At 41.6% G+C, this 10,570-nt stretch overlaps 1 long non-coding RNA gene across 1 annotated transcript; it reads right to left on the bottom strand.

Annotated features, from left to right (window-relative positions):
* Nucleotides 1–9,862: 9,862 nt before the first annotated feature.
* LOC145792394 (uncharacterized) lies at nucleotides 9,863–10,344 on the bottom strand. Its single transcript, XR_014331792.1, has 3 exons — nucleotides 10,231–10,344; nucleotides 10,067–10,109; nucleotides 9,863–9,961 (listed from the first exon to the last, which is right to left on the bottom strand). It is a non-coding gene; the product is annotated as an uncharacterized LOC145792394 (long non-coding RNA).
* Between the last annotated feature and the right edge of the window lie 226 nt (nucleotides 10,345–10,570).

Here is a 10,570-nt window from a genome sequence, read left to right as displayed (position 1 = left end):
CACAATGTTCAAAAAATTTTGAAAAACTTAGGTCAATGCAATGATTTCAAGGCACAGAAAAGCAGGTGAAAAGCACTGCTTGTTTCATTCAAAATTCTGGCACAACTGGCTCCAAGGCAGAAACAGACTCAAAAGAAAGAAAAAAGACAAGCACAAAACAAAATAGTGACATCCGACGTAACATCACCAGAATCACTCGACTCCTATATAACAGGACTGACTCGATACGACAAGACAGACCCCAACTGACTCAGTATGAAAAGACTGACTCAATACAACACAACAAAACTGACCCAATACCCAAGTTAGAAGGCAAAAATTAACAGCATTTGTACATTGCTCAAAACAGTGCATGCCATCCACCATAGCTGGAGTAATCTGAGCACCATCCGCAGGTGGTTCATCCCCCGATCACATAATCACATTATCTCCCAAGTTCATTGACCCAGTGCCGATAGACTTTGCAGGACCTGGCACAACGGTGACCCCTTTATCAATCAGATCTTGTATTTCATGGCGAAGACAGTAACAACTATCAGTGCCATGACCGGTTTGTTGATGGAAGGCGTACTACTTGGCCGGATCATGGGAGGGAAGAAGTTTATCTGGCAGTGGCCGCGGCTCCAGGGGTTTTAGATCCCCCTTTCTAATTAGGACCCTCAAGGCCGCTAATAGAGACACGTACAGTGGGGTGAACACCCTCTGGCCCCGAGGTGGGTGTTTTGAGGTTTGTGGAGTTTTGATGGATGCACCAGCAAAGGGATTGACAGGCACTGACTGGGTTTGTTGATCTCTTCCGAGCACGGGATTAGAGCTGAAAGGAACATTCCTGGTACAACGGCCCTTCTCCCAGCTTGCCCCTTGATTCAAACTGCCCCCAACTTGAGTGGCGAAAGTGTCATCAACAGCCTTTGTAACAACTGCAATCACTTGTTGTTTGTTCAGTCCTTTGGCTTTCAAAGCCTCAACAGCCCATTGAAGGTGTTCATGGGGACCAATACCTGCCCCTACCTTGTTTTTTCCACTCGCCTCCACTTTCTCAAGGGATCGGGTCGCTATATCAGAGCGGAGCCCAGTTGTTGTCGACATGGCAACACCCAGATTTGAGATGGCTTCAGGTTGGCCCTTTTCAATAGCCGCTTGCCCCAAGATCAAGGAGTCTTTTGGGCTGAAGCTTTTGGCCTGTGATGTGGTCAATGACGGAGCCAATATTTCGAAGGCCAGATCCGCCACAGTTCTTTGAAGATCTTCAATCATTCTCATTAGCTTAGAAGTAGTGGGTTCACGGGTTTGAGATGGTTGGGGTCCAGGTGCATCCATCATGCACAAGTCCGTGCTTTCTGGAATGAACACCTCAGGCTTTGGTAGATGGGCTGGGGTGATGTATATGCTAGGGTTGTAGGTGGATGGCAGTAGATGGATCTGATTGAGATGCAGAGATGACGGGTCAGTACTGGCCCGAGGTCCTTTAGGTGGAGGTATGGTTTCTTCGTCAATAAGATCCTGAATCTTATGACGGAGGCGGATGCAACGGTTCGTATCATGACCGTGTTGTTGATGATAGGCACAGTATTTAGCTAGGTCATATCTTGGCGGAAGAGGATTTTGAAGGGGTTGAGGTTCTAGGAGCTCTAGGTTCCCTTCCTCTCGCAACATTTCCAAAGCTTGATTGAGACTTATGTAAAGAGGATGGAATTTTCAGGCTTGCGGCCGAGTTGAAGTGGCGGGTTTTTTGTCATTGAGGGAAGTGGTGATAGAGTCTACTTCTGAGCATTTCGTAGCTGTGCTACCATCAGTAGTAGCATTGGAACTGCGAGCAACATTCTTCTTCAAAGGCTCATTATCTTCCACAAAGATTCCTTGTCTGATGGCATCCTCGATTTGAACCCCCATTTCATGAAAGGTTGGAAAGGTAAACAGAGGTAGAACGACCATCTTTTGCAGCAACTTGCCATGCAGATTCTGAACAATCATCCTGATCTGATCTTTGTCAAAAGGCCTTGTAGTCATCATCGAGGCCTTTGCTCTACATCTCGTCACGAACTCTGAGAAACCCTCATTTGGGTCTTGGCGGATGATTTCGAGATCATGAGTTGTGACCTCGATCTGTGTGTTACAGGAGTATTGAGCAATAAAAGCCTCAGCCAGCTCTTCCCAGTTCTGTTTCACAGAGTCCTCCAATTTTGCATACCAGATTGCGGCTATCCCAGACATGGTTCGGCCGAATAGTGACAGCTTCTGGACCGTGGTCAAACCCATTGGCTTCAGGATATCAGAAAACAAGTGAAGGTGCACCATAGGGTCTTCAGAGCCATCAAAGCGATCGATATGTGGCATCTTGAACCGATTCGGTAATGTCACCGCTGAGTCGGTATAACCATCCTCTATATCCGGAATGGCGTTAACGCCTTGAGCTCTTTTGCATAGCTTTTCTAGCTTGCTCACTTTCAGCGCTGTTGGATCCACCTCGGATTCAGACGGTATGTCCACTGGATTCACTGGTGCTTTGGACAGCTGGGGTAGGATTAGGGGTGGGACCTAGCCCATTGGGATGTCCGTATTTTCCTAGACGTTAGCTGTCTCCCCGTGTATTGGAACTCTTGGTGGGGGAGGAGCTGCGTGCGAAGCAGATGCTCCAGTTTGCTGTTGCAGCTTGGCAATTAACTCTGCCTGTTGGGCCACTACTTCTGCTTGACGTGCAGCCACTTCTGCCTGGCGGGCAGCATCCTGTTGCATAGCCTGCATGGTTTCTTGGAGCTGACACATCATGTGCCCCATATTAACTGAAAACTGCAGATTTTACTGGATAGGCTTGTATTCCCTCTTTGAGGTGGAAGAAGATATCTCAGCCCCAACTGCGCACAAGTGAGGTGGATAATGATCGCTGAGCTGGACACTATTGAACTAGTGATCTGTGCCTGACTGGCCTTTTTACCCTGCCTCTGGCGAACGAACACTGATTTGCCCATGAACTGAATCTCTGACCTGACAAAGTCTATTAATACAAGTTCGGTGTACTCGGGGGATATTGGAGCCTTCTGAAGCTATAGTTCCAAGACTACCTAGCAAAAGAGAAAACAGGTAGCATCTCAGCCCAAATTCACCAGTACAGATTTGAGCATAGCTGAATGATTGTACTCTTTACTGAATTCTGCCCAAAATTCTGCCTGTAAACTGATACCCTCAGGTAAAATTGATTCCAAAATACTGATGCCCGCAGGCCTGATACCCAGACTTGCAAACTGGTACATGCATTCCCTGTAGAGACACTCTAAAAGCACATAACAAGCAAGCAAGAGCCAAAACACCCCTATGGAGGGGTAGGGTTTCCCTGTCCTATTTTGTCAGGAGCTGGGGTTTCACTACGCAGACAGCGGCTTCAAACAACCTATGATCGGGAAAGAAACCTACCCTAGTCTGGAATGGTCACTATGGATTCCGAATATGCACTAGGCCGAATGGTCAAAAAAGGTGCCCCGGTAACAATCGGGGTTTGTGTTCCCATCATGGCAGAGCCCGTAACCGGTCAGCCTTATGGCACGCTTCTCAAAGCGAGTCTCTGACAAACTGTTCAGGAATAGCATATGGCAAACACGGTGTCCTAGGCGCACTAATGCAAATGTAATGCAAAGAAACACATAAGTGTAATCAAAACAAGATATCATGAGTTCGAGTCAAGTTCTCTAAATCCCCAGCAGAGTCGCCAGAAACTGTAGACGTCCCTGAACATCCCGGGAGAGATCCCCCGTTTTGTTACTTTGGGCTCACTACAGTTCAGGACTCAAATGTTACGGTTCTTAATCTGATCTCGCAAAGTGCAATGCAAGATTGATAAATCACCAAAGTGTCCAAGTCCGGCAAATCGTTTTAGAAAACAGATTTTTAGAAAAAAGTACCAAACATGGACTGCTTTGCCAAATACAGAGTCGCCACCTAAAAATTTTATTTTGGGGGAATTTAGGAAACCCTGACTAGTGCCTAAGGCCAGGTGTCTGTCATCACCAAAGTTGCCTCGGCTCGGGAACTTGGGTACGATTGGGAAAGGTCAGCTATGAGCACCCCCGCTCGCCCGATCAAAGATCGGTCACTACTAAACATGATATCTTGTTTTTGAAAACACATGTGCTCTTATTCCGGTTTATTAGCTTAGAATTACTATGTGATGCGCACAACATACAAGTATAAACTAGATTGCCTAATTTGGAACAATGCATCGCATATCCGTTTGTTTTGAAAATGGATGGAAATTTGCTACTCGTAAGTAGGCTAAAACACGGGTTTCGACGAATTTTTCCAATTCAAGCAACCCAACCTTCACCCACAGGCATTCAGGCAATTAATCAACTAAGCAGATGGCCTCATGGTAAGCATGCTGTCATGGCAACACTCACACACATGCAAGGATGCTAAAACGTAAATGCTTACCTAGTACTCCAAGCCGAAACAGAAACTAGTTAGTAATCAAATGCATGATCCTAGTTCATGTCAAGATGGCTAATGCAACACATGCAAAATGCAACTAGAAATAGGCTCGACTATTCTAAGATGTCGTGTGATATGCAACTTGATACATGTATTCAAATTGGAATTGAAATACAATGCAGTTAGCATGATGTGCCGAGCCCGGTGCATGCAAGATAGACGAATGGATGCAAATATGCGAGCATAAGTATGCTAATCAAAACATGACCTAGAACTAACCATCAAAGCAGGTAAGTAAAAGGGAGAAAGACGTGGGGTTGGACGACATGCATCACACACACGCACACTTATTATAAAGTTGCGTCCTCTTGAGGGAGGGACTGAAAGAATAATACAAACCAAATAAATAATTTACTACTCTAGCTAATTAATTATTACAGACCACTTAACTAGTTAAGCAAATTAACTAAGCTAATAAAGTGGTAAAGCAGTCTCAGGAAGAGGGATAAATGCACGCATGCTCGGCTCCGCCCAGAAATCTACCGCCATACTCATGCTGCCTTTGTTTGCACTGTTTTCCTCTTCTGAAGACTGCACAAGTTTCCAAATTACTTCTGAAATACTACCTGAGAGTTGTGGGAGGCCACCGACCAAGAGGGAGCACCACCGGCCATGGAATTATGGTCATCGACCAAAAATTCGATCACCAGCTGGGCATTGATAGTCAGTCGGCACTAAATGTGGTCGGTCAGCCATCCCTTTCTGCAGAATCCTATTTTGCTGCAGCAGAGGACAGACAAGACATGGCAATGCATTTCAAAGCAATGTTTGCACCATCACCCTCCTCATCATGTTTGAGACTCAAAGGAGTGTAGGCCTTGACCCTCAGGCCACCAATCACGCATTTCAATGCATGATGGCCCAAGATACCAAGTTGTGCATTTTCAATATCAAATGCAATGCACACAAACACACAATAGAAGACCCTAACCTCTATCATAATTGGTCAAGAGGCAAGGGATGCAAACATGCTCAATGCTATGCAACCTAAACATGCAAGCATACTAATGCAATATGAGTATGCAAACAAGCAATGTGTAATAGGCACACAACCTAAGCAAACAAGCATGCGAGGCATGTAACAACAATGTTAACGACAAACATGCAACAACATGTGAAGGGGACTTAGCATAGAAACATGCAAAGCAACTTAACAAAGAAAATGCATGCCAAAGGCAATGTGATTCAAGCATGCGACAACATGTGATAGGCCAAGCATGTAACAACACGCAAGGCAAGCATGCAACAATATGCAGGAATGGTCTTAAACCAATATGGACAGCTCTCAAATTGGTCCAAATCAGCGGCCAAAATGCTAAGGGATAAGGGACAAAACCACATACAAACATGCATGGTAATTGGCCTAACGTTTGAACATCAAAGGGGCAACTTTTAAGCATACTTAAAAGGGACAAACATGGACATTAGATCAACATGCTAAGCTCTGAAAAACATGTAAAGGATGATGCCAAATCAACCAAATAAGGCAAGCAAAGCATGCAAGAAGGTCTAAGGCCTAAGGCTTGCCAAAGGGGCTCAAACCACGGCCCTACAAGGCAAGTCCCAAAGGGTAAAAGGGACTCAAAACAGTCCCCATACAGGTCGAGACAAGGCCAAAAATACACTTAGATGGCATCCAAATGGCCTAAGCATATAGGCATGCACAATGACTCAATCATGGAACATAACACACAAACTATCCAAGACATGGAATAGGTGATAAATGCAAGTATTTGAGCGTACTATATAGACTGAAATTACATTCTAAATGATGCCAAACCAATGAAATGACCCACATAGAGCATGCTAGCAACTTGGACATTCAATGCTTACAAGCTAGATTGCACGGTAGCTATACAAAGCAAGTCAAGCATGGCCAAAACAACCAAAATCAGAGCTTTAGCATGGCAAGACAAGGCCAAAAGCTTCATGGAGTTAGGCCAAAACAAGTAAGCATAGTGGTCTAAATGCTAGATGCATGTTAAGGCAAAATCAAGGGATTACAAGACAAGTATACATAGCATGTATGGCACGTCTAAACCAACTTTGGATAGAGGTAAATCATGGCAAAATAACACCAAATATCAACTAAGACATGGCCAACATGAACTTAAACAAGGTGCTCACACATGAGGCAAATATGACAAGTATTGAAGACAACAAGGAGAGGGGATGACCCTCTCCTTCTTAGGACCTCAAAACACCACCCCCACCACTGAAATCCAGAGGCCAATACAAGGTAGTCCCGGAGCTCACAAAAAAGGCACAAAAATGAGGCCAAACAAGGCCTAAGAGGGGGTAAACAACCCCAAACACCAAAGTAATCTGAAACAACTATTTTAAGCACTTAAAAACAGAACTTTTATCAGTTATAACTTAAGCTTAAAAACAGATGCAAGATAGGTTAAAAGCTTGTACAAAAATGGGAAATATAAAGCAAATAGTGCTCACCCTTGAAGAACACTTCAAGATTCCAACCCCAGCCCCTTTCTCTGATCAAAACCAACTTAGAAACTCTAAAACCAGTCCCTCAACACCTTACTAACCGAAGTATAGTGTAACACTAGGTGTTTTAGTGCAAAACTAAGAACAAAAGCACCTTTTGAACACTATTCCACACACAAATGGAAAGGGAGGGAGATATAGAGATAGATAGATACAAAATCTGTAACCCTAATTCTCTGAACCTCTGGAACCCTTGAGGAGGGAGGAGAAGCTCCCTCTTTATAGAATTTCAATCTCAAAGTTTGTTGAAGAAGCTTAGCAAGAGAAGCAAATCCCTCCATACACGTGTATGGAGGGGGTGTAAAGTGGATGCCACTGTGACAGCTGGCATAAAATATCTTCCAAAAGCAGATGGAAGGGGGTCGGCTGGAAAATATGGCCGATTGACCAACAAAAATGGCCGGCCGACCAAAAACACTGCCGACCGACCAAAATATTTGGCCAGTAGCAAGAAAACAGAGCCGGTGGCCTCAAGCCAAGGCCGGTGAGGTATGGGGTTGGCCAACAAGCCATTCCCTGCCCTCAGAAGCAAAACACAAGTCTTTGGTGTACAACCAAGCACAAAATAAACAAGTCGAGAGGTCTTGAGGCAAGGCGGGCAATCGAAACCTCCGAGAACTCAAGACGAACACGAACATGGATGATCATCGAGTGTTCAAACGATGACGTCCAAGTCTTGAGGACAGTTAAAAATGGGGTGTCTACATTTATATATTTTCATAATGCATAAATTTGATGTGTGTGTATAACAGAGAGATAAGTACATAGTGGCAACAATTGGTTAAGAGCTTAACGTCTTAAGGTTTTTGCCTTTAGCTTTTTCGACAATGCCTCCAATGGCCGAGAAAAAATTCAGACATGGGTTGTATTGGTTCTTTTTATGTGCACTTTATTATTCTAACATTTAAAAATATAGTTCATGTATGTATCAAGGTGAACTGTTTGAACAATTAATTGCTGGAGTAAAACCACTAAAATATTCTTATACATAAACAACCATATATACTTTTGTCATTTTTTTTAGGACTCAAAACATAGTTGTTTTTTTTTTTGGGATAAAAAAAAAATGCTCTGAGGCCTAAAATTTGGCCTAAATAAATAAAGTGAAATTTGGTCTAAAATTAATTTCCACCTATCCCAAATGAGATCATAAGTGATTTTACCTCCTTGGCAAGGCACCTCGGCTTCCCCTAAAATCTGGGGCATGTGGTCGGGGACCTTTTTAAAAACTTGGTATGGGTAGGGTTACCACTAGGCTCCTCTGTTTTTACCATTTGTGATTTGTTTAAAAAATTCAGTGCAATATATTACCTACGCAAAAGCAAACTTCTGACCTTTTCATGACCTATCCAAAGTTGATTCTTCCAATCCATGTAGAAACAACTAATCCATGAAATTAAATTTCGACCTTAAAGGTCATGTTTGATTGGAGATTTAAGCAGGAAATTAATTTAGCAATCCATAAGTCTTACTAAAATCATGTTTGTTTATAATAAAAAAAAATCGGTTGTAAGACTATTAATTCCTCCTTCATCGTGGAATTGGCATTCTAATTTGAGAGATTCGAATTGCTAATTCAATCATGTAAATTAATAATTAAAAGAAAATTTTACCTCTCACTATATTAAAATAACAAAGTTAAGTTATATGCATTTTTTTCACTGCGTATGTGGTCTTTATTGTGTTAGAGATACAGGTGGAGAGAGAAAGAGAGAGTATGACAACATCCCGAATTAAATGCTTGTGAATGGGAAAAGTATAGAATTGAATGCGCTCTACCAAGGGACAAGCTTCCATGTTGTGGGACTCTTTGAAAGGAAAAATTATTACTTAGTTTTAATCATAATTTATCATATTTATTTATATTTTTAATTATTTAATATAAATTCATAAATTCTATTATTTGCACCAATCACAATATTATTAAAATACCACGTAATGATGTCCCGAGAACAAATAACTTCTCCTTTGAAAGAACTGTGTCAGTTCACCAATCCCCCAAACATTAATTTCAAAATGGGGTCCACAAACCCACCTAAACTTGGGGGACACTATCCTCTCTTTTCCTTCCTTATTTCCCAAATTTCGTTTCCATTTCTTCTTTTTTTTCGTCACTCATTTTTGAGTCATCATCACTCCCAATACACATATCCTTCCCAGAAGTCCTTTTCTTTTCTATTTCATTGTAAACTTTGTTGCATCTCACAGTATTACTCAACTATCAGTTTTGCATGCAAATAACATTATGTTTATCCAACACCATTATATAATGCTATCTAGTGAGAGAGCAGTGATTAAAACTATGTTAGATAAGAGGACTACATGATGATAAACAACCACAAAAATCCACCAAAGCAGTAACAATCTTCAAAATGAGCAAAAGTGCCTTGCATATTACTGCAATGTTAATGGCATCTGAAGGTTGAAGATCAAAGTTAACACTTTCCGTTTCATTACCCAACTGAGATTTAAAAAAAAAAAAAAAATTTATCAGTTAAATATTACTATTAAAGCAAGTTTTATGGAAAATATTAGTCAAACAAAATACAAGCTTGTAATAGGAATATGCCTTTGTGAGGTATAACTGAGCAAAATATGCTTCATGTACCCTCTTGGTGACTTGAACAACCTTCACCTGCATAAGAAACAAACAGTTATATAAAATGGAGGTCTTACAAAATAGAAATCAAGGTATGAAAAGATAGAGGCATTGCTAATCATGCCAAACTTACTGCATAGCCCATCTTGTCAACCATCTCCTTTACAACTTGATACATAGTGGGCCTAGCCTGAAAAGTCATTGACAATTGGTATGTTTTAAAAAGCAATTAATTTTTTTTTTAAAAAAATAGAACTTAAAATTTGACTGAACATACCTAGCCTCCAGTTGCTTTTGGCATCAAGAAACCCATCATGGGTCATTATCACCTTCATCAACCATGTCATCCATTATCATCACAATTCTGCTGCTTATCTGTCAAAAGAACTAATGTCATTCACATTTCAAACTTCAGAGAATACTGGAAACACCTAATATGTAAAAAAGCTGAAACAGTCGAGCACAAAGACATGTAATTACCTATTGGCGCGACTATGTATTGGTTATCTTGCGAATGGCTAACCTAAAGTGGGTTACAAATTGACAAGTAGTTAACTAAACACTTGTTCTATATGGTAAATCAAGCTTTCAGCAGTTAGTGATGCTTATGGAGAACAAATAGTAAAGAAATGTTAACACAGTACCTCACTGACAGATTCAGAATGCTCATCCCTTTGTACAAAATCAGCTCCCAAGCTCAGATCATCGTCTTGAATGTCATCATTTTCATCTTCACAAGGATCAAGCATACTCTTAACCTGCATAATTTCCAATTACAAAACTCAAAATTTGAACAAGGGATCTAAGTGTCTCACTGTTTCTGCAATCTTATCTCTTTACCTTGAGAGCTCATACAAAATTTTTGTTGTTGACATTCCTAACCTCTCAATTTTCAAAGGATTTTAGTCCATGGGCTATGAGCTTCTTGTTCTGTGCAGTTTTTGAAGAATGGAGGCTCATAATCCACAGGCTGCAAGATCAATA

This window comes from Camellia sinensis, chromosome 6, assembly GCF_055761805.1.
Source record: "Camellia sinensis isolate YWXY chromosome 6, ASM5576180v1, whole genome shotgun sequence".
Lineage (NCBI taxonomy): Eukaryota > Viridiplantae > Streptophyta > Magnoliopsida > Ericales > Theaceae > Camellia > Camellia sinensis.
This window is presented reverse-complemented; position numbering and strand designations above follow the sequence as displayed.